Raw genomic sequence first — 23,622 nt, forward strand, 5'->3', positions numbered from 1 at the left:
GTTTATCAAATCAGGTTTAATTGTTTTTGATCAAATTTTCTATAGCTTTACTACATTTTTTCTTTCAAAATATTAATAATTCAGAGAGGCTTGTTGAAAGCTCCCACAATGATGGTGGATTTCTCAATTTCTCCATGTACTTCTATTAATCACTGCTTTATATATTTTTTAGATTTTTAAAGTTAGTTTCGTAAAAGTTTAATTTGTTTTATCTGTTGGTAAATTAAAGTCGTATCATGATATAATGACTATCTCTACCTCTAATACTTAAATCTATATTAATCTGAAATTAGCACAACTGAGCACCTTTATTTTAGTCACTATTTGTTTGGTATTTCTTTTTTTATCCTCTTACTTTCAACGCTTCTGTGTCTTCATACCTCAGCTATACCCCTTATCAGATGCAAGTAATTGAATTTTATTTGTTTTATCCATCCAATAATCTCCAACTGTTAATAGGTCACTTTATTTCACTTATATTCATTATGATTATTGATATATTGTGGCTTGTTTCTACTCTGTTAGTTTGCCTTCTATTTGTCTCTGTTTCTTTTATTTTTGTTTGTTTTTTGGGGGGGTTAGTTTTTTGCGGGCATGTGTGTGTGTGTGTGTGTGTGTGTGTGTGTGTGTGTGTGTTAGCTTATTGTATGTTGTTCATCTGGGAGATTTCACTTTCTTGGTTTTCCGTTTGGCTTTATATTTAAATTGTTTGCTGTTAGATTTTATCCAGTATTTCTATATTATTGAAAAGCAGGAAATATTTCCTTTATCTGTACTATCTGCCATTTTAACCAGAAGCCCATGTATGTATGTACACATCACCCCCTGACACTCCTATACAAAAATTTTTGTAAGATTGATTCCAGAAATGGAATCTCTGGGTCAAAAAGTTATGTACCATTTTGAAACTACATTTTAAACTTAATATTTCATGGATGTCTTTCCATGTTATTAAATATTCTTCTATAATAATGTTATTATTATTTAATTGTTCATAATATTTCACTCTTGTATAGATTAGCCATATTTTAAAACTAATTCTCTATTTTTAAACATTAATGTTGCTTACAATTTTTCACTCCTTATAATTATAAGCAAATTGGTGATTAATATTCTGGTGCATAGAAGAATGATTTATTTTTTCCTTTAGACAAATTCCTAGAAATAGAATTACTGGGTTAAAGAGTACATGTATTTTAATGTGTTTCATATCCAATACCAAATTTATATTTATGGTAACAGTTTATGAGATTTTGGGCCTCCAAATATTTGAAAACTCTGGGTAATATAATTTGTCTTATCTTTGCCTAGTTGTCAGATAGAAGTTCCTATCTCATTGGTTTAATTTACATTTTTCCTTATAAAGTCGAACATTTTTCACATGCTCATGGCTACTTGTATATCTTTGGTGAATTGTCTACTTGTCTGCTCAGATTACTTTTCTTTAGGGTATGTAAATTTTTTAATGTAAAAAAATATATTTTCATGTTAAAGATGATATCCTTTGTTATTTGTTGCAAACATTTTGCCCTAGTGTGCCATTTGCCTTTTAATGTAGTGTTTATGGTTGATTTTTCATGTACAGAAGTTATTTCACTTTTATATATTCAAATCAATCTTTTCCTTTATAATTTCTGATTCTGGTGTCATGCTTTAAAAGGCCAGCTACGATTCCAATATTATATACGCATTTCCCTTTTTTCTTCTGGACTCTTGTTTTATTTGATTTTTTACATATGGATGTTTAATTAGTCAGGAATTTTTTGTGGTATAAGATTTGAAGTAGAAACCACACTTACTTTTTTCTCCTAATGGTTGGTTAGCTGTCCTAGCCAATCTATGGGATAATTGATCCTATCCTCTTTATCATATGTTAAATTCCTTCAGATACCTCTGTCTGTTTCTGACAGATCAATTTGGCCCCATTTGTCTGTTACACTCTCTACATCAGTACTACGGTGTTTTCACTCTTTGGCTTTAGAGAACCTCTTCATATCTCAGATGGCAACTCTTCCCTCATTACTAAACCTTTGAAAACGTCTCTTGGCTGTTCTCACACAACTACTTTTCATGACGAAATGTAAAATCATTTTGTCAATCTCCTCCCTCTCCAAAGTCTTATTTGGCTTTTGCTTGAAGCTGCCTTATGTTGACATACTCAATTGGGGAAGGATAGATATCTTTTATAATATCATTTTCCAATCTAAGAACATGAAATGTCTTTCTTTCTATGCAAGGCTTCTTTTGTATCCCATAAAAAAAGTGTCTACGTTTTTTTAAATAATAGCTTTATTGAGCTATAACTCACATACCATACAATTCACCCATTTAAAGTGTATAATAAATGGTTTTTAGAATATTCAGAGTTGTACAATCATCATCACCACCCCAAAAAGAACTCTCATACCCATTAGCATTCAATCCCCATTTTCCTTCAACCACCCCAGCCCTAGGCAACTGCCCGTCTACTTTTTGCCTCTATGGATTTGCCTGTTCTGAACATTTCATATAAATGGAATCATACAGTATGTGGCCCTTTGTAACTGGCTTCTGTTACTTAACATAATGTTCTCAAGGTTCATCTGTGTTGTGGCATGTATCAGTACCTCATTTCTCTTTATGGCCGAATAATATTCCATTGCATGAATATACCACATTTTATTTATCCATTCAGCAGTTGATGGACATTTGTGTTGTTTCCACCGTTTGGCTATTATGAACAATGCTGCTATGGATATTTGTGTATAAGTTTTTGTGTGCACATATGTTTTCACTTTTCTTGGGTATATTCCCAGGAGTGGAATTGCTGGGTCCTATGGTAACTCTGTTTAACCTTTTGAGGAACTGCCAGACTATTTTCCAAAGCAGTTGCACCATGTTACATTCCCACCAGCAGTGTACAGTATGTATGATGGTTCCAAATTCTCCACATTCCTACCAATACCTCTTATTATCTGTCTTTTTGCTTGTAGTGGATATGAAGTGGTATTTCATTGTGGTTTTGGTTTGCATCTCCCTGATGGCTAATGACGTTAAGCATTTTTTCACATCCTTGCTGGCCATTTGTATATCATCCTTAGAGATATATTTGTTTATATCTTTTGTCCATTTTTCATTTGGGTCATTTGTTTTTTTATTATTGAGCTATAGGAGTTCTTTATATATTCTAGATTAAAATCCTTTATCAAATATAAGATTTGCAAATTTTTTTCCATTCTGTGGATCGCCTTTTTTTCCCTCTTCTCCCTAAAGCCCCAGTTCATAGTTGTATATCCTAGTTATGGGTTATTCCAGTTCTTCTGTGGGGGATATCGCCACAGCATGGCTTGATGAGCAGCGCATAGGTCCACGCCCAGGATCTGAACTGACAAACTCTGGGTCGCAGAAGCATAGTGCACGATCTTAATGACTCGGCCATGGGGTCAGCCCTGTCTTTTGTTTCTTGATGGTGTCTTTGATACACAAAAGTTTTTAATTTTGATGAGGTCTGCCTTATCTATGTTTTTCTTTTGTTGCTTCTGCTTTTGATGTCATATCTTAAAAAAACCATTGCTGGGGCCCACCCAATGGCACAGCAGTTAAGTGCGCACGTTCTGATTCGGTGGCCCGGAGTTGCCAGTTTGGATCCCAGGTACGCTTGGCAAGCCATGCTGTCGTAGGCGTCCCACATATAAAGTAGAGGAAGATGGGCACCAATGTCAGCTCAGGGCCAGTCTTCCTCAGCAAAAAGAGGATTGGCAGCAGATGTTAGCTCAGGGCTAATCTTCCTCAAAAAAATAAAAACAAACAAACAAAAAAACCATTGCTTAATCTAAGGTCATGAAGATTTACACCTATGTTTTCTTCTAAGAGTTGTACAGTTTTAACTCTTATGGTTAGGTCTTTGATCCACTTTTGAGTTAATTTCTGTGTGTAGTGTGAGGTAGGAATCCAGGTTCATTCTTTTTCATCTGGATATCCAAATGTCTCAGCACCATTTTTGAAAAAATAACTCTTTCCCCCTTTGAATTGTCTTGGCACCCTTGTCAAAAAGTCAGTTAATCGTAAATGTGAGCATTTATTCCTGAACTCTCAATTTTATTCCCCTGATTTATGTTTATCTCTAGTTTTGCGGTAAGTTTTGAAATCAGGGAGTTTGAGTCCTCCAAATTTGTTCCTCATTTTCAAGATCGTTTTGACTATTCTGGGTCCCTTGAATTTCCTATTCCTGTGAATTTTTGTTGCTGGGGTGAATTAGGTCTATTTTCTATTTGGTCACTGCTGGTGTATAGAAACTATTGAATTTCATGTATTTATTTTTGTGTCCAGCTACTTTACTGAACTCTTGCATAAGCTCTAAACATTTCTGGGTCCATTTGCTGGGGTTTCTCAGGTAGACACTGATATCTTTTGCAAATAATGATAAGCTTGACTCTTCCTTCCCAAATTTATGTATCTTAATTATTTTTCTTCTCATTGTTTTTCTTTGAATTTTAGAATATTGTTGACACTATTCACAGTGTGACATCCTTGTTTTGCTTCTCCTTTTCATAGGAATGCATTTGTTATTAAGGACTATATTTGCATACCATTCCACATCATCACTAGGCATCATATGGTTTGCTGGCTTGAGATGGATATATTTATCATCTTGACAAATTCTTTTTTATTCTTAATCATTAAGAGTTTTCATCAAAGTACATCTTATTAGGATAATTATATTGTTTTTCTCCTGAGTCCTATTCATATGATGAACAACATTAATAAACTTTTAACATTGATCCTCCTTGCATAAATGAAGTATCTCCCTAGCCAGTGGGAACAAATTAGCTCACGTTAACAGAAATAACTCAGGTTTCACTGGTGCAGGTCCCACCTATATAAGATAGAAGAGATGTCACAAACTGATAGTTGGTAGGTCATGTTTGGTTTGGCCAGCAAAGGATTTGCAAATACTGTTTTGAATTAGTTTACAGCATTTAAAAACCAGGAGATTTCAGAATAAAAATTCCACTTTTTGATTTCTCTTTAAAAATTGCAAAATTTTACCACACAAGTCCTGCAATTCCCACATGGCCACAGTGGGCTGGAGGCTGGGCCCCTAGGGGGGCCCCTTTAGAAGTAACCTCATTTGCATCCTTTCCACCGCCTATTGTCTCCACACCATATTGTTTCCCAGACATCAAGGTCAAGGATCAGTTGCCAGTTTTTGTATTTGTGCAATTGTCTTTCTTATACAGTCATGCGTCCCTTAACAACAGGGACACGCTCTGAGAAATGCATCGCTAGGTTCTTTTGCAGTTGTGCAGATATCACTGAGTCTACTTACACAAACCGAGATAGTATAGCCTGCTACACACCTGGGCTACACGGTACTAATCTTATGAGACCATCGTCATATATGGGCTCTCTCATTGACAAAAATGTTGTTATTCGGTGCACGACTGTAATGGAATTATGTGAAAATGAGATATTTCTTGTAATCACATCTCTAGCAAATGTGGGAAAACCAAGAGGGTTATGTGCTTCAAGAAAACTGGGAGCAAGCATATTTCTTAGAGGAAGGGAAGAATATTCCCACATGTTTAATATGCAAAGTGTGCCTGTTGAAAGAATACAGTGTCGGATGCCAAGAGAAAAGAAATCGTAAGAATAACATGGAAAAGCTGTGTGGGGAAAGAAAAACTAATTGAATTCAAAAAAGAGGACAGAAATTTCAACAGGGTTTGTTTCAGGAGGCTAAGAGTATAATCAATGCTGTTACGAAATGTCACAATACAGTAAGTGAACACCATCTCACCAGTTCTTTCTGAGTTTGACCTGCTTGGCTCTTGGAGACGTTTGAGTTTCTGATCCTGCTCCAGTTCTCCAGCTTCCTTCAAAGCTTCTTTCCCAGTGTGTGCTCCCCACCCCCCCCCACTCACCCAGCTGTTCTGCTGTTGCGACCCAGGTCTCCAAGATCCCAATGGAAACAGCTCCTTTTGCTTCTGCCTGAAGCTCTTTCCCCATAAGGTTCAGATGCCAACCTGCGAGGCTGACCTGGGACAGTTGTCACACTCCCATCAGTAGCAACACCGGGGTGGGGGGGGGGGGGTGAAGGTTGGCCCGACATCCATCAGCTCCTCCCAAAATGTCCAATCTAAATTTTAAAATGGTGACCAATCAGACTCTAAGCCTCTGCTTGGTTGACCTTCTGGAGCTTCCACTGGAGACCACTCCTCATTTTTGCAACCCAGGGCCCACCCCTAAACCCTTCCTCCCAGGCCTCTGACTTTTAACCACCAATGTTTGTGGGCAACAAGTTCAATTAAGGCATCACATACATCTGAGTCCCTTTAGGCTCATCCAGGATGTCAGCATTCCTTGAACAAACCCTACTTTGCCATGGCATATTACTATTTTAATTAAAAGCTGGATATAATTTGCACTTACTTTATTTCAGGTTTTTCTATCTGTATCATAAGGAAGAGTGGTCCACAGTTTTCTTTCTAAGATTTAGTAACAGAGAAAAGAAAATGGCAAGTTTTTCAAAAGTTCGTAAGATCACAACTAGAAGGACCCACAATGAAGAATACACAACTATGTACCGGGGGGGCTTTGAGGAGAAAAAGGAAAAAAATAAAATTAAAAAAAAAAGTTCGTAAGATTTGCAACATTTATGTTTGCTTTTTAAAGTTTATATTTTGAGATAATTTTGGAATTACAAAAAAAACGTTGCCAATATAGAGTTCTCATAAAACTTTCACCCAGCTTCCCAGTATTAGCATAATACATAACATAGTATGATTATCGAAATCAGGAAATTCATATTGATACAACAATATTAATGAATCCACAGACTTTAATTCTGCCAATTGACCCACCAGTCTCCTTTTTCTGGTCCAGGACCCAATCCAGAATCCCTCATTGCATTTAATTGTGTAACAATCTCTGACAGCCCCTCAGTCTTTCTTTGTGTTTCCTGACCTTTACACTATTGAAGATTTTATAGAATGTCCCTCAGTTTGGGTTAGTCCGATGTTTTCTCATGATTAGATTGAGTGAGGGCGTTTTTGACTAGAATATCACAAAAACAATGTTGACCTTTCTCATTGCATCACATCAAGAGGTAAATGATGTTGCTATGTCTTGTTACGATACTGTTAATTTTTTTCACTTGGTTAAGGTGGAGTCTCCCTGGTTTCTCCACTATAGAGTCACTATTTTTCCCTTTGTAACTAATAAGCATTTTGTGGGGAGCTACTTTAAGTCTAAGCAAATATTCCATTCATCGTCATACTTTCACCCACCACATTTAGCCTCCATTGATGATTCTTGCGTGTGAAAATTATTACTGTGATGTTTACCAAATGGTGATTTTCTAATTCTATCATTCCTTCTAGTACATTTATTCATTGTAATTCTACCATTAAGGAAGGGTTGTCTCTTCTCCATGTATTTATTTATTCAATTTTAACGTCAGTATGGATTTATTTTATTCTATAGGCTGTAATCCATAACAGTTATTATTTATTGAATCACTCAGATCATTCTGGATTTGGCCATTGAGAGTCCCTTCAAATTGGTTCCTATGTTCTTTTGACAGCCTCAATCATTTTTTGAGTGCTTCATTACTTTCTAGTATCATAAGATGTTCTAGATTCATCTTGTTCTTCAATGAGCCATTTCTCCAAGGAATGCTGGTTCCTTTTTATTTCTCGGGTCCTTTTTACCAAGATCTGAGAGCTAGGTGTCCTCATTGCTACTGGGACGTCATTACTTCTAGGCCCCTTCAGAAGATGGAGCTAGGAAATACACATACATTGGTATCTGTTTATCCGTGTATGTATCTATTAAAAACCATGCATACACACTAATACATCTGCTTCCAGTCTAACATCACAAGATTCATTCAAGCCTTCCACTTTTTCTTATTTGTATTTCTTTTATTAACAGTAAGAAACTTGGCTCTCATTACCTACAACGTTTTTATTTGTTTGTTCAATCTTACTAAACACGTAACAGAGTTTCAGAATTGCTAACTCATACCCCTATGAGAAACAGATTTACTAACTAGAGCACGGTGTGTGTGGACAGTTCCTCATGTCTCTAGCCTTACAGTATGTAGTCAAAACACAGTTTTCCTAATTTACTCAGTTTAGTTCTTTCTGTCTCCACTCTCCCCAGTGTGGTTACATTCTTCAGTTATAAATGGGTTAGGTTCATTTGTGACTGTTTGTATTCCATTTGGGGTTCCCAGCATGTCCTGATTTTATTTATTAATTTAGTTTTCAGGGGCAGGGATAGGTAAAAAACCATCACGGTTCTGAAAGTCAGAACCATAGAAAAAGGCATACTCAGAGAACTGCCATTTCTCCCATCCCTTCCATCCCCATGCCTAGTCTCCCATTCTTTCCACACAATTCCCACCCACTCCCTGTGGGTAACCAATCTTATTAATTTCTTGTTCATCCCTCCTGTACATCTCTTTGCACAAACGAGCAGATACAATCATGCTTCCTTGTATCCTCCTCTCTCTCACATGAAAGGCGACACACTCTGTTCTTCATTGCAGTATTTTTTTTAAGTTTAAAGTTTGATAGAAGTCATCGATGTAGCTATCAAGGCACAGAGACAGTCAAGACAGAATTTCTTTGTTAATTTACAAAATTTCGTGGTTATTGGTCGTTCAGATGTTGTGTCTTTTTAAAGTTGATTTTTGGTAAACTATTTTTACTGGAAAGGTTAGGATTTTGAATAGAAAATGCAAATCTTTCTTCGGTTCAGATATAATTTCTTCTACCACATATTTTGTTTTTTCCCTTTCTCTCTCTCCTTGTGGAATTCCTATTATATATATATGTTAGATCTCTTCACTGTAAATGTCATGGCTCATCTTTTCTCTCATAGTCTTAATCCTTCATCCTTTCTCCTCTGAATCCTAGGATACATTCTCAAGCTTTTTTTTTTTTTACTTTCGTGAGGAAGATTGGCCCTGAGCTAACATCTGTGCCAATCTTGCTCTATTTTGTATGTGGGTCACTACCACAGCATGGCTTGCTGAGTGGTGTAGGTCTGTGCCTTGGATCCGAATCCATGAACCCGGGCTGCTAAAGTGGAGTGTGCCAAACTTAACCACTACGCCACTGGGCCAACCCCCATTCTCAAGCTTTCAATTCACATATTCAGCTGTCTCCATTTCCCACGCTGCTGTCCACTGTCTCTACCGAGCTTCAAATTTAGCAATCCAAAAATGTTTCCTGATCTCAGCTTGAAATTATTTTAATGATTCAGTCTACTACATTTATAAATGGAATATCCTCCAAATATGATTGAAAACATGTATGAGAAATATTTTTAAAAAATTCTTTTATTTGTGGAAACTTAGTTTCAAAAGATACTAATTTTCTCTGACCATGTACCTTTCTTTTAAACTTCTGAATCTTTTTGTGTTTTCATCTCTTTGATTTTTCTCTGTTTGCTCATCTTTGCCAGAGGGAGTCTATATTTATCCAATAACAGCAATTGAGGTGGTTTTGCTAATCATCATGAACACACAGTAAGTAATGAGCCAGGTAAATCAGTGGAGAGAGGGGTTCCAAGCAGAGGGATCAGAGTGAGGAAGGGCATGGAGGTATGAAAGCCCAACACCAACTTACTTTTCCCACAAGTTTTATGTACTGAGGTATAATTCACAGAGAGCAGAATATGCAACTTTTAAGTGAATATCTCAGTAACTTTTGCACATGTACACAGCAGGTGACCATCACCCAGATTAAGATACAAAACATACCTATCACCCCAGAAAGTTCACTCATGTCCCCTTTCCAGTTAAATTGCTCCCCTCCCCCAAGATAACCATCATTCTGATGCTTATCACTACAGATTAGTTTTTTCCCTTTTTTTTTGATTTTACTTATTGATTAATTTAGTTTTCGGGGACAGGGATAGGTAAAGAACTATCATGGTTCTGAAAGTCAGAACCATACAAAAAGGCATACTGGCTCTTGAACTGCATACAAATGGAATCACGTAGCAGATCTTCCGAGTCTGGCTTCTTTTGCTTAACATAATGTTTGTGAAATTCATCCACATTGATACACGTATCAGTAATCTCTTCCTTTTGATTGCTGGATAGCATTCCATTATATGAATATATCACAATTTTTTTTTTTTACATCCATTCTACTATTAATAAATATTTGGGTTGTTGCCAGTTTGGGGCTATTATGAATAAAGTTGATATAATCATTCACATATATATGTTTCTGTGTGGACATATAAATTCATTCACCCTGGATACGTATCTCAGAGTGGAATTGCTAGGTCAGAGGGAGATGTATATTTAATTTTATTAGACGCTACCAATCAGTTTTCCAAAGCAGTTGTGCCATTTTACACTGCCACAAGCAATATATGAGTTCCACATCCTTGCCAACATTTGGTGTTGTCCGTCTTAATTTCAGCTATTCTAATTGCTGTAAAATGAGAACTCTTTTCAGGAGCTTATTGGCTGTTGGTATGTCTTCTTTTGTGAAGTGTCTGTTCAAGTCTTTTGCCCATTTGAAAATAAGATTTTGTCTTTTTATTTTTGGGTTGTAGGAGTTCTTTATATATTCTGGATATAAGTTATTTGTATAGCAAGGTTTCTAGCATTGAAACTGGGTGGATAGTAAAGATATTAAGTGAGGTAGGGAAGGCAAGAGAAAGAGTTTGGGGAAAGATGAGGAATTCATTTCAGGACACAGAGTGATTAAGGTGCCTTTGGGTATCCAGGTAGAGATGTGCAGTAAGCACTTTGAATTCTAGATCTGGAGCTCATGAGAGAAGTCTGGGCTACAGATTTGGAAGGGATCAGTATGACGGGAATGGATGAGATTGCCCAGGGAGAAGACAGGTAGCCTCAAATAAAACCTTATGGGGGCCGGCCCATGGCATAGTGGTTAAGGTTCTATGCTCCGCTTTGGTGGCTTGGGTTCATGGGTTCAGCTCCTGGGTGTGGACCTACTCCACTTGTTGGCCATGCTGGGGTGGTGACCCACATACAAAATAGAGGAAGTTTGGCACAGCTGTTAGCTCAGGGCTAATCTTCCTCAAAAAAAAAAAAAAGAGGAAGATTGGCAACAGATGTTAGCTCAGGGGGCGTCTTCCTCACTAAAAAACAAAACAAAGCAAAACAAAACTTTATGCATTCCAATGTTTCAGAAATGATGAAGAAACAAAGCCAGAAAGAGAAAACACAATTAGTGGTCAGAGTTGGAGGAAGGGAAGTCAAAGGAGTAATCATCAAATGTGGAAATGAGGACACTGGATTCAGCATTTGGGGCTTCCTTGGTGATTTTTCTCAGAGTATTGAGGAATAAATGTAAGGTGAGGAAGAGGAGAAGGGGTAGACTCCTCTTCGAAAACAGAGAAAGGAAAGAGAGAGATTACAAACAGACATATATTTTCAAATGAACCAACAACAGAGCTGTACAAAGTGGTACATAATCAGACACCACATGAGTGACAGAGGCACCTCTGAGTCTTACTAGCTGCTCTGGGGAGGTGGGAGTAGAAAAGGGTGGAAGAAATGTTCTGGGTGGCTGTAGTTCTAATTCTGGTCAATAGGTGTCAGGTGCTGGTCAGATCTCCTGGTTGGTGGTCTGCCCTCTTGGGATAGGGAGACAGGTTGAGCCAAGTGAGGGAGGAATAACATGCATGCTCAACATCTGGGTCACACCTGCTGGTGGAGAAGAGAATGCCTGCTTCTGAGGGGATGCGGGATGGGACCAGGTGGGTTTCACGGGATGCTCAGCTCCCTGGTGGTAAGCTCTAACAGGCAACTGTTTCAGCTTTCCTCTATCTTCAGGTTTAGGAATACTAAGGACCTGGAAGAAGTCAAGGATGCCATAACTTCTCCAGCGGTGTTTTTTTGTTTTTTGTTTTTTTTTTCACCTTTCAAAGTGCTCTCATAATCCAACATGTCAATTTGGCCCTTGGCCCTTCTGTCCTTCTTGCTACTCAATGCCTGATTCCAGAGCAGTTCTCTCCCTTCCTCCCCATCCTGGCCACCTCTGGGCTGTCTCCATCTTCGCCCTTCTCCTTTTCGTGGTAGAAAAAGTAGAGATTGGGGAGACTAGAGTCCTTGCCCAGCCTTATCAAATTGTATGAACTTAGGGGTGTCCTCTCACAGTCCTTCGTGGCTCTGGTTCCTTATCTGTAAAATGGTGGCAGGTAGGGGATTCAGGTGGTGGATGACGAGTAGGAAAAGTACTAGATGGTTTCTGAGTTTCCATCTCTACAGGCTGGAATCGGCCCTCCGTGTTCACCCGGGTGCTTTCTGTTTCTATGCCTTTGGGGAAGTTGCTTTTTCTTGGTATTTAGGGAGTCAGGAAAAGAAAAGTCATCGGTGTTCACATCTCTCAAAGCCTCAGGTAGGGCTGTGGTTTTTTGATCAACAGTAACGTATGACCTTGTGGTGAATTGTGAACGCCTCTACCAGAAATGGTGACACAGAGTCCCATTCAATAGTGGAAGTGGAAATTTCAGCCTGGCCCTTTGTTAACTCTGAAACAAAGTGCTATTCTTTCATCGCAAGGGCTGCCTGCACAGGAGTCAACTTTCTTATCCCCGTTTTGTAAATGAGGAAACTGAGGCGCAGGGAAATGCAGTGACTTCCAGGATTCCGCGACGAGTGCTTCCAACTCTTGGTATACAACATCTGCCACGTCGTCTGTGAGGAGAAAGCAGGAGGCAAGCAGAGGGCCTTGGCTCCGGAGACGACCCCTCCCCGCTTCAGGGGCTGAGAAATGGCTGAAGTGACAGCCATCGGCCAAGGAAGGTGAGAAAGTCAGACCAGAGGCTGGAGGTGCAGCGCTGAAAGACTGGATTGGCTGGTATGACGAGGAAGGTTTCTGCAGAAGGGTGGGGGTCAAGGTGCCCGTCTGCACAGCAGGGGTGCAGGCATTTTAAAGGTTAAGAGCACCCAAAGAAAATAGAAGTAGGAGGAGGAAGTGAGGCGCTGGGTCTCAGCGAGAGAAGGAAGCAGCTCGTCGAGCTTCCCCTTTCTCCTCCTTCCCCGAAGCCCCCACCACAATGCTCTCTCCTGCTCCGCCCACCCCTCCTGCGGGGCCAAAGCCGCGCTTCCGCCCCCCTGGACTGCCGCACCTGACTCCTGGGGGGTCGCTGGTGCTCGGTGCCGTGGCCGCCCACCCGCCAGGGCCTGTTCCTTCCGAGGACAGACGGTCTCAGAGCCGGGGGCTGCTTCTCAGAGCTCGGCGGGCTCACGCGGGACTCAGAGGATGCACCGGCCGGGCTGGCACCTCGCCGACACTGCCCGGCCACCAGGTGGCATGAGAGGCCGGCTGGGCGGCCAGCCCCTCCCGACCCCGCCCTTGACCAGGCCCCGCCCCCGCCCCGCCCCCAGCCCGCCCTTGGAGCGGAGCCCGGGCAGATGCTGGCACTGGTGGTGCGGCCTCAGCCGAGTCGCGGTGGTCGCGACCGTACCCCGAAGTGAAGGGAGTCGCCGCTGGAGAGGGGCTCGGCGCCCGGCGGGGACTGCAGGTGTGTGGCCGGGCCGCCGGGGCGGGAGGGCGCGGAGCGCGCGCGTGGGGACTCCAGGCAGAGCCGGGGCCGCTGGGGACCGTCGCGGAGCAGTGGGTTCTGAGGGCAGCGGCCGCAGCGCGTAGGCTGGACAGATCCTGCTGTCTTCCGGCTCCGTGGATCTGGTCCACTGCCCGGGCGTGAGGTCCGCAAACTCACGTTCCCAATAATCCCGGAGACAGAAGGCGTGTCCCAGGGACTGTCCATCCTTATCTAGGAAGCCATTGCTGGACGCCTCTGTGCAGTCCGAGTGTGGCCGCAAGCCTCCTGCCTCCTTCACAGGCCACGCTGTGTCGTGGGGTCGAGGTCCCTCTTCCTGGGAGCTCTCTGTGAGCGTGGCATCAGGAGTCCTTTGCCGTCGGGATCTGGGAGTCGTGGAAGTGCCTGGCGAAGGCGCCCTCCATCGGGCCTCAGCCCACCCCCTGCTAGCGAGCGTGGGCCCCCAGACGGTGGCTGCTCTTCTAGAGAACTACAAACTTGACTTTGTCAGAGGATCCGTGTTTACACCCCGGGTGTCCCTGCGTGACTGCGTGTGCGTGTGTGCCTGTGTTTGCGCGTGCGCGTGCCGGCTGGCCCATCCCAGGCCTGGGGTAAATAAGCAAGAAGTTCAGGTCAGTAGGAGGAAGGAGATCGTTCAGAGGGAAAAGGAAGGCGAGATGAAAGCAGCAGGATGTGGTATCAAGTGAGTTCACAAGTCTCGAGCAGAGAGGAGGGGTGGGTTTAGGCAAAATGAGGGCTAAAAGTAGGCCAGGTCTGCCTCAACGTTCCCTTCTTGGATTGCCCTTCCCTTCCTCCCTCCCTGTCTCTGTGTCTTCCCATCCACACTTTCTTGGCAAGGCCTTGGTTCCCAGAGTTTGTTAAAACACATATTCTCCAGGCCCTGGCCCTATAGCACAGCTTTCCAGGAGTGGGATCTGGAATCTGTGTTTTTCTAAAATTTGAATAAGCTCTTTAAGTGATGATGCTGGAGCCATTGCTTGGGAACCCGGTGTGACGTGGAAAAGAGACCTGAGTTCCAGCCGGGCCCAGCTGTGTGACCTTGAGCATCTTACTGCTCCTCTCCCAGCCTATTTCCCTACCTGTAAAATGGGCTCTAAAAGCAACCTCATGGACTTGTGGGAAAATTAAATGAGAAAATCGTGATGAGAGCGGCTCCACCTGGGAGCTGCTCCCTGGGCGTTTACCGAACGGGAGAGTGGGTGGGCATCAAGGGCTCACCTGCCTCCTTAGCGTGGCCAGGATGGTGTGAGTCTATGGAAGACAAAGAAGACAGCTCCGAGTGGTCAAGCTGTCTCTTCCTGCTTCAGGACACCCTCCCCTGCTTTTTGAAGCATAGCTCGCCAGGACTGTGGGGCAGAAAGGCTCGGGGTCTTTGTATGCGGGGCCACGTTGAAGTTTCAAGAAATCCCTCCCCCTTATCTCCAGCTTAGGTTGGGGATGACTAATTATCTTCTCTTCCCAAGCTGCAGTGCAGGCTGGCCCCCTCTGCCTCCCCTGCCTGACCTCCCTCCCTCCCGTGCACCCCTTTTCGTTTCTTGCAAGAATAATAGGTGGTACTGGGCAAAAAGTGTGTTTGGGGTTGCTGGAGGGTTAATGATGAGGAGGCTCCACAGCTGAGGCTGTGGAGGAGGCTGGCTATTGGCGGCTTCTCCGCAGTCCCAGGTAAGTCATTGATGACGGGCCTGCTGGCCAAGAACTGCAAGAGGAGGAGAGCCGGTAGCCTTTGGGCTTGGGCAACCTAGAGTTGGATGCCCCACTTTGGGTTCAGCTGAGCACTCAAGCTGTGCAAATTTGGCCTTCGTTCGAAGAGGCTCATGCCAAGAGGCTGAGCAGGCGGCCCTGGTGGATCCCTGCGAACCCGAAGACTTGTTTGGCTCAGCTGTGGGTGGGCCGAAAGCCTGGATCAGCTTCTTGAAAGAGGAAGCTTCTGGAGGGGCAAGATAGATCACTAGCAGGTCAAGGGAGAGGTGTTAAGTTTGATTTTTGAGCCTCTGGCATAGATGGGGAGTGGGGGGCCAAGGAAAGACTGCTCTGACTTCCACCCAAGGGGAAGATAAGACACTCTCATAGCAAATGTCTAGTGCATATTAGGATATTCCACCAACTTGAAGGTGTGCGGTTTCACATTTTAACAACTCTGAAATCAAGACGCATCTTACCATTATAATAGACAGCAATCTTGGCACACAAAATAATCTGCATCTTAGAGTTGGTGGCATCTTAGATGCTGTTAAACATGATGTATGTTTTACACATTTGGGCGGATACTTTAGGTGTACACAGGCACACACAGAATTATGCCATTTCCATAAGCAAATTTGCGTACATTAATTTTTCCAGTAGGTCTACCTTCAAAACACCCAAACTTTTCAGTGTATCCAGTTTTAAAGGAAATCTTTGTAAAATGTGTTGCTTGTCCTTATAAATGTAGCACATTGTACATTTGCCTGATTTAGTAATTTCTTGAAAGTATCACATGGTTCTACCTGCCATTCTCTTTCGTACCTTGGGTCTGCTCAGGACACATTTTCTGCCCTGTTTCTTTCATCTTTCTTTGTGCCCTTTTCCCCATTGGCTATAATTTCATGGTGTTGGGCACTGGGTTAAGTACTTCATGCCCTTTAATCTTCACAGCCACATTCCGAGGGAGCCACAACCATTACCCCCATTTTATGTATAAAGAAACTAAGGGTCAAGCCCACACTGCTGGAAAGTGCCAGAGCTGGACTGACTGTGGCATCTACTCTTGACCTGAGTGGCAGCCTGCATGTGCCCTTGGGTGTGAAATGCATGCCCTGCAGGGCATGACTTTTGGGGTATGAGTTGGGCTGTCCACAGGTCTTTAGTGTTTGCTTCTAGGCTAGCAGCTAGGTTCTGGATAGTTGGGGTTATCAGTTAAATGACTTCTGGATAAGTGAGATTTAGCTGGAGCAAGGTATATCCAGTAGGAGGGTGGGGGCCAATAAATGGGAAGAAGTGATTGACTTTGGTGGCTCAGAGCAGACATTGGGTCCTTCCTGGGTCTACCAATTGGGACACTAGGCTTTGGACTTTAGAGTTTGGCCTCAGTGCAAGACTCCTGCCTCCCGCCTCCCACTCCCTCCATTCCCAGTCTAGCCTCTGTCCTGCTGCCATGGTGATGGAAGATGACAAATCTGAGCAAGTTGCTTTTCAACTGCAAACCCTTCCAAGCTGCCATGGCCCTCCAGAGAAGGCCTCCTTGCACGGCTAGCAAGGCTTCTTGTGGCCCAGCCCAGGTCCACCCTACGTGCTCCATCTCCCGAAGCTCTGGCAAACCTCTGTGCCTTTGCACATGCTATTCCTTCTCCCTCACATTACCCTTCACTTTCTCTACTTGCCTGATGGACTGTGAATTCATCCTTGGATGCCCTGCTCAAGCTTCCTCATCTTTGAAGTCTTTCCCGACTCTCCTCCTCACTCCACATCACTGATGACCCCCTCTGTCTGTCCTTACGATGGCTGCTGTGTCCTCCCACCAGAGCACTGACTGCCCTGGCCCTTAGGGTGTGACCAGTGACTTGGTGGCTTGCTCACCAGAGTTACCGGATGCTCAGCGTGGCTGTCGAGCTGTCACCATGTCACTCCCCAGGATCTCATAGACAAGAAGGTTGTGCACATCAACAGTAGAAGCTGCCCAAATGCAGGACGGTGTGGGGCGCAGGAAGGTGGGGTCAGGAGGGAGTGGTGTGCTTTTCATTTTCGTGTCCTCCCGAGTCTTCTTGCTGCTGTTATTGACCTAGGCAAATGAGCCTGTGTGGTTTCCTTGTGGGGGGCAGGGCTGGGGTGCGAGGGCTGAAGGTGGCTTCTAGGTTTTTCTGCCTGCCGTGGTGTCAGGGGGCTTTGTTTTCGCCCGAGTCCTCCACTCCTGGTCATGTGACCTGGGGTAAGTCCATGCACCTCTCTGGGTGTCAGTTTCCCCATCAGGATGGAGGTGTGGCGCTGGCTGCTCTCTCCGGCCCCTTCCTAACCTCCGATGTTGCATGCACTGGCTCAGTACTTCTGCAAGGAGCACCTGCTGTGTGCCAGGCATGTGCTGGTCTCTGAGGATCCTGAGAGAGGCAGATAATGTTCCGGCCCTTGTGGAAATCATAGTTCTGGTAGCCAAGACACTAGACACTTAGACCATTTAATTACAATTGTGAGAATTATGGGGATTTGTGCGATTAAGTAAAGAAAGCCCAGTAGAGTTTGGGAGTTAAGGAAGGGCTGCCGTAAAGAAGTCATATTCTAGTTGAGACTTGAGACAAGAAATAAAAGAAAATGGTGATGCTGATAATCACCACATCTAACATTTAACAGGCGTGTGCTAAGTGCTCTTTGGGTGCATCCTCTCAGGTCTCCCTTTCAAAAACTCTGTGGGGTCTGGGGACCCCTCTCCTGTGAGAATTAGATGAGACAACTGCTGGCAAGCACTTCTCCCAGTGGCTGGCATAGACCCAGGGATCCTGCCCTGCTCCTCATCTCCTCCTTCCTTGTCCCTCCCCCACAGTCCAAGGTCCAGCTTAATGGCATTAAAGCCATAAATACTGTTACGGGGTGCCTCCCTTTTCCTCTTCACTGATTGTCACCAGAGAGCGTGTTTCGCTGCTGCCTCTGCGGGCTCCTGGCGGGAGTCCTCTGTATTTGTGCCTTCACATGGGCCACCAACAGCGAAGGGAGCCCCCATCCACAGAAAACCACCACGTTGTTTGCTAGGCCTTCTTTCTGTCCCTCTCGGGAGCCGCTCCTCTTGCAGGGTTAAGAAACCCTGATTTTCTGGACCATTTAAGAAGTCGCTTGTTCAGCCCCCACATTCTTCTTCTTCATCCAAAGTTGTATTCCCAGAACCACGAAGTCTCTGCAGACGTACCTCTGGGTTTGGGGTCCGAGCCTTTGCCCTGAATGGCTTGGTGGTTTTGACTCTAGTCAGGCAGTCTTCATACAGCCACTTCCACGTGGCCTGGCTGAGGTGACCCACCTCCTCGGTGCGTTTTCTGGTTCGCTAGCTCACATCTACACCTACAGCTCTCAAAGGAGAGTTCGAGCTCTCTCTAGAGAATGGGCCTCTTTGGAAAACTGATAAGATGATAGATCCTTTCCTCCCCCTCCCCGTAAAAAGCACACGTGAGCACACACGTGCACGCACGCACACAGTTTCTCTCCTTCTCTCTTTCAAAGTTTTGCGTAAACCTTCAGGGTCTTCTCAGGCCTCTGCGGTCCACCAAGGAGCCCAGGTTAATAACCCCTGTTCTGGAAAACAGAACCTTCTCTACACTGATGTCTTTGGATAACGCCCAGCACTGCACCGCGCGAGAGTAAGCTGTTGTCAGAGGCAAGCTGGGGGTGAAGGTGGGTAATGAAAGCCTGCAGACTGTAGAGGAGGCCGCTGGTGACTCACTGGTGAGACCTCAAGGTGGTGCGCGGGGGGCTGAGGCCCTGGCCACTGGCTGAGCCACCGCCGTGCATACACTTTCTGGATTTCTCATCAAGTCTTGAATTCAACCCATTTCCAAGAGGATTAAAGGGCATTACTTTTGCTGGTGGCGTCCTGATAAGAACTCTTCTCTGCCCCCCAACTAGAGAACTAGAATTAAGGCTGGCAATGAGAGTCGGAGAAGATGTGTGTTTGTGGCTGTTCGCGTGAATAGAGACAGCCTAGGAAGCAGAGAGGCAGCCACTGCTGTGTTTTGCCACGAATGTTCCCACAGCCTCCCGAGTCCCCAGGGATGGGAATGAACCTGGAGCTTTGTTCTCTGATGTGGTCACAGTTCTTTAGAGCCAGCACCTTGAAGTCAAGACCCATGTGTGAAGGAAGTCTTCTGCAATTCCTCATTTCCAAGGATTTTTAAAAGCAGGAATGGAAGTAAAGTTTGTCAAATACTTCTTTAAGCATCTACTAGGACATCCTTGTATTTTTGCACCTTGAGATAGATTTGTGTGACACGTTATATCATTAACTTCCTTATATTGAGCCCTCCCTGCACTTCTGGAATAAAGTCTATTTGGTCAAGGCGTTTTATTCTTTTAATACACTTAGGTATGATTTGTTGTGATTCTCTTTAGGATTTTTGCATCTGTGCTCCTGAGTAAGGTGAGCCCGTATTTTCCTTTTCTGTACTGCTGTTATCAGTTTTTGATGTGCTGGCTTTGCAAAATGATTTTGGAGGCATTTCACCTTCTCTCGCACCTTGGGACAGCTTACAGAGCAGAGGAATGACCTGTTCCTTGAAAGCTGGGAGAACAGCTCTGGTCCTTAGCTCGTGGGCTGCCAGATTCTTGGTTTCTCAAACTTCAAGGCTTCCTCTCCTTTTCTCTCTTCCTTAGTCCTCCAGGTACACACCTGTCACCTCAGTGTTCCCAAGCTGGCACCTGAGAGTCATCTTTGATTCTTGGCCTCCGGCAGTCCCCATGAATCCTCATTTTCTATGCCCTTCAGCTCTGGGCAGGCCCATTTCCACACTGAGCTGCTTAGATCCGTCTGGAGTGCCGTTCAGCTCCAGGTGCAGCATTTAGTGGGGATGCTGATAAACCACTTTACACCTAGAGAAAGGTAACCAGGATGGTGACGATAATACACGCTGAGGAAAGAAGTAGAGATGTTTTCCTCTAGGAAGAGGACACAAAGGAGAAATAATATCTATTTTTAGATATTTGAAGGGCAGCCTCCTTTGGAAAGGTGAAGACCAGCTCCATGAGGGTTATTCTCCAGGAAGGAAAAGGGACCAATGAAGGGAAATTGTAAGGAAATAGACTTCAGCTTGCTCCAAGGAAGATCTTGGGGAAATTCAGAGCAGTCAGCAATGGAATGGGTGGCCTTGTGGTAGGGAGTGCCCTGTCCGGGGAAACATTCAGAGAAAATACATGTCAGATGTAGAAGTGATAGCCGTGAGAATGGAAACTGAGATTGCTCCATTTCTAAGAGTCTAGTTCTCCAAATCATAATGACATTGTCTGACTGGTTGTATAAAAATTGGTTGTTCTGAGAATATAATGTAAATTTAAGAAGTTCATTGGCCTTGAATAAACAAATCTCAAAGCTGAGCAGTTCTCTCACAAATCCTGAAGCCCTGCTTCACAGCCTGTTCCCCTAGAGTGGGAGCACTTTGGTGGTTAGAAAACTATAGCCGTTCATGGTGAGACCCTGGAGCCATGACTGGATGCCAGGATCCTTGCCCACATCTTATGCTGGAGCGTGGGCTTTTCCTGAGGTCTCTTGTTCTTGGCTCCATCCAACACCTGATGAAATAAACCAATTGAGCCCCACTTCAGAATCACCCTCCTTTGTGGCTGTCCCAGATAAGCTCTCAGGACCAACCTACCTAACCTCCAGGTTGAGTTGGGAATTCAAGGCCTCTTGTTCTTGGGGTTTTCAAGCCAACGTTTCATAGGCCTGTGTGTTTTGTATTCACTTCTGTACTGTTATCTTGGGAGTTTCATTTTGAGAAAACTAAAAGCTCAGAGCTTTCCTTGGCTTGTTATTGTGCTTAAGAGAACCAAGGGGGCTGTGGTGTGATGTTCAGGCTATAGGAGACTGACCTCTGGTCGAGCTGTCTCTTGCTTGCCTCCTCATCTCTCTGAGACCGTTCCCTCCTGCATTCAATGGACTCTATCCTTCTGACATCCTGTGAGTTTTCGGAGTCCAGTCTCCAAGTGTAGACTTGTAGGAGTTGTTCTGAGAGCGCCACCAAATCCTAACCACTAGACCACCAAGGAACCTGTAGGAGCTGCTCTGATGGGCTGATGGCCTGCTCCTTCTCTCGTGGTCATATGGCAGGACTCCTAGAGGCTACAAATCCTTCTTCAGACCACAGTGGCGCCACGTCTCCCTCCACCCAGGCTTCTCTCCTGGATGGCTTCTTCTGAGGTCATTGGTGGCTTTGTAATGGCAAATTCTAATGGCCTCCTCCCAGCCTGCATCTCTCTTTGAAGTTTCTGTAGCATTTGATGCCCAACGCTCTCACCTGGAGTTTTTTCTCTTTCCATGGACGCCTCCTACCATTCCTCTGCAGATCCCTCTTCTTGCATCCCCGATGTACCTGCCCCGATCTCCCTCACCCAAACCCTTGTCTCCAAGTCCATACTGGTTATTTCCGCTGTTTCAGCTTCAACCCATGTCCAGAGCCCAACTGTTCATCCACAAAGCAGGCTTCCTCTACGGACTTCTCCATTTTTGTCTCTGGTGAAACCAGACTCCCAGTTTTGAAACCTTGGAGTCATCTCTGGGTCCTCCCTCCGTCTTCCTGTTCTCCACTATCCAGCCAGTTTTGATGGCACTTCCTTTCCTCAGGGTTCTTACTTCTCTCATTTCCCCATTGTTCTCTCTGCCACCCAATTCAGCTTTCGTCACCATCCGCCTGCTCATGGTCCTCCTGGGCCACAATCTCTTCCTGGCTTCACCAGGAGATTCTTCTTACGAAAACTCTTTCGTCACCATGCTCAGAAGCCTTTGATGCCAACTCACCTCATAGGGAAAGTCCAGAGTCCTTGGTCTTGTGTTCAGGTTTCAAGATTGAATCCCGCTCTTCGAGTCTTCTCCATGAATCCTTACCCTCTCCTCCAACCAGACTGTCTGACTCAGTTCCCCCAAGACCTAACTGTGTGTTCTTGCCTCTCCCATCCCCATTCTGATGAGGAAAACTTCCCAATCATTTTGTTTAGCGTTGACTCCCCGGTGCCTAGCAGGGCCAGCGTTCGGTGGTGCTCACTCAGTGTTTGCTGAATGAATGATTGCCTGGTTGAGCAGCCAGCACAGAGGAGGCCTGGGCCTCAGCCTCGGATGGCTGATGATCTGGCAGGCTGGGCTACCCCCATCTGAGATCTTTGTGGGGTTCAGTCATCCTCCCCCAACCCCCAGAGACTGCTCCCTCTAGGCATTCTGTGGGCATCTGAAGAGGCAACACCCTGTGTCTTTGCCCTCCAGTATGGGATGAGGGAGGGGTCCTCCTCTGAACTGCTTCGGGCCTGCGGACTCCAGATGCTGAGACCCTGCTCCCTAAAAATCTTCTTCCCACCCTCCGGGACAGCAAGTCTGACAGCAGGGAAGCCCTGGGGAACTACCGGCAAACAAGCCACTTCCAGGCTGGTGAGCCCTGCTTCACAGGAGCCTGGGGAAGTGTCTGTTTGCAACATGGTGTTTACACGGCAGAGGGGCTTCCTGTCCCGCCTACCCGGCAGGCTGTGGGGCAATCGGGAGCTGTGTTTACAGGGGGAATGGGGCAAAGAAATGCTTGGAGGATTTCTGGGGATTCTTCAGACATCCCGGGGGGTGCCTGGCCATGCTGATCCTGGAGGAGATCAAGGGAGATGTAGAACTCAAGTTTTTAAATTGGGAGAAAATAAAGTATTACTAATAATTGTTATTAATTTGCATATTGTCTGTTAGAGCTTACAAAGCATTTTTCACGAATGTGGCCCTGCTAGTCTAATGTGGAACACTTTAGAGCAAAAGAGGCTCCCTTCTCTCCCTCCAATTCAGGGTGAGCAAGGATGAGGTTCTTTTTTTTTTTCTTTTGGAGGGGAGTTAGGTTTTGGAGGGAAAAAAGGACTTTTTGAGCATAGGAGAGAGCAGTGGAAAGGACTCCCCAGGACAGAGAGCCCTCCCATTCTGAATCAGAGTTCACCCAAGATGGAGAGTGACACCCCTCCCCGTGACTACCTGAGAAATGGGCCGAGGAGGCGGAGATTGGCCTCCCTGCCTCCTCAAAGGGCTGTGGCAGCCCTGGGGCACACACACACCAGCCTGGAACGACTGCCATGGCACCCACAAGAACACAAGCTTACGTGCAGGACCCCTTGCTATCTATGGGCTCCAATACAAGCATCTGAAAAGGTCTGGGAAAGTGCCCCAGGCTCTCTTGGCCCCGGGGATAGGAATACTCCATGTTCCCTCTCTAGTGAGTGGGTGATCAAAGAGTGGGATCATGGGATCCCTGTTATGGGATCACCACATGACTGCTAATGACCTGAGGTTGTTTTCTGTGTGGTAAATTCTTTCTGTGAACCCATTACAGAAAGGATACAGAACATGAGCCACCCAGCTGCAGGGCAGAGATGGGCGCCCTTTAAAGAAACTGATAATAA

General features: G+C 44.7%; 1 protein-coding gene across 5 annotated transcripts in view; it reads left to right on the forward strand.

The window, feature by feature from the left end:
- The first annotated feature begins 13,388 nt into the window (after positions 1-13,388).
- PIK3R5 (phosphoinositide-3-kinase regulatory subunit 5) overlaps positions 13,389-23,622 on the forward strand; it is a 77,694-nt gene continuing 67,460 nt past the window's right edge. For 4 of the 5 annotated variants that reach the window (XM_046677848.1, XM_046677845.1, XM_046677849.1 and 1 more), the window contains exon 1: positions 13,415-13,503. The gene's annotated coding sequence lies outside the window, so the exon portion shown is untranslated. Of the gene's footprint in view, positions 13,504-23,622 lie in introns of all 5 variants that reach the window. The other variant, XM_046677846.1, reaches the window with a different exon arrangement.

Source organism: Equus quagga, chromosome 11 (genome assembly GCF_021613505.1).
Source record: "Equus quagga isolate Etosha38 chromosome 11, UCLA_HA_Equagga_1.0, whole genome shotgun sequence".
NCBI classification, from domain to species: domain Eukaryota; kingdom Metazoa; phylum Chordata; class Mammalia; order Perissodactyla; family Equidae; genus Equus; species Equus quagga.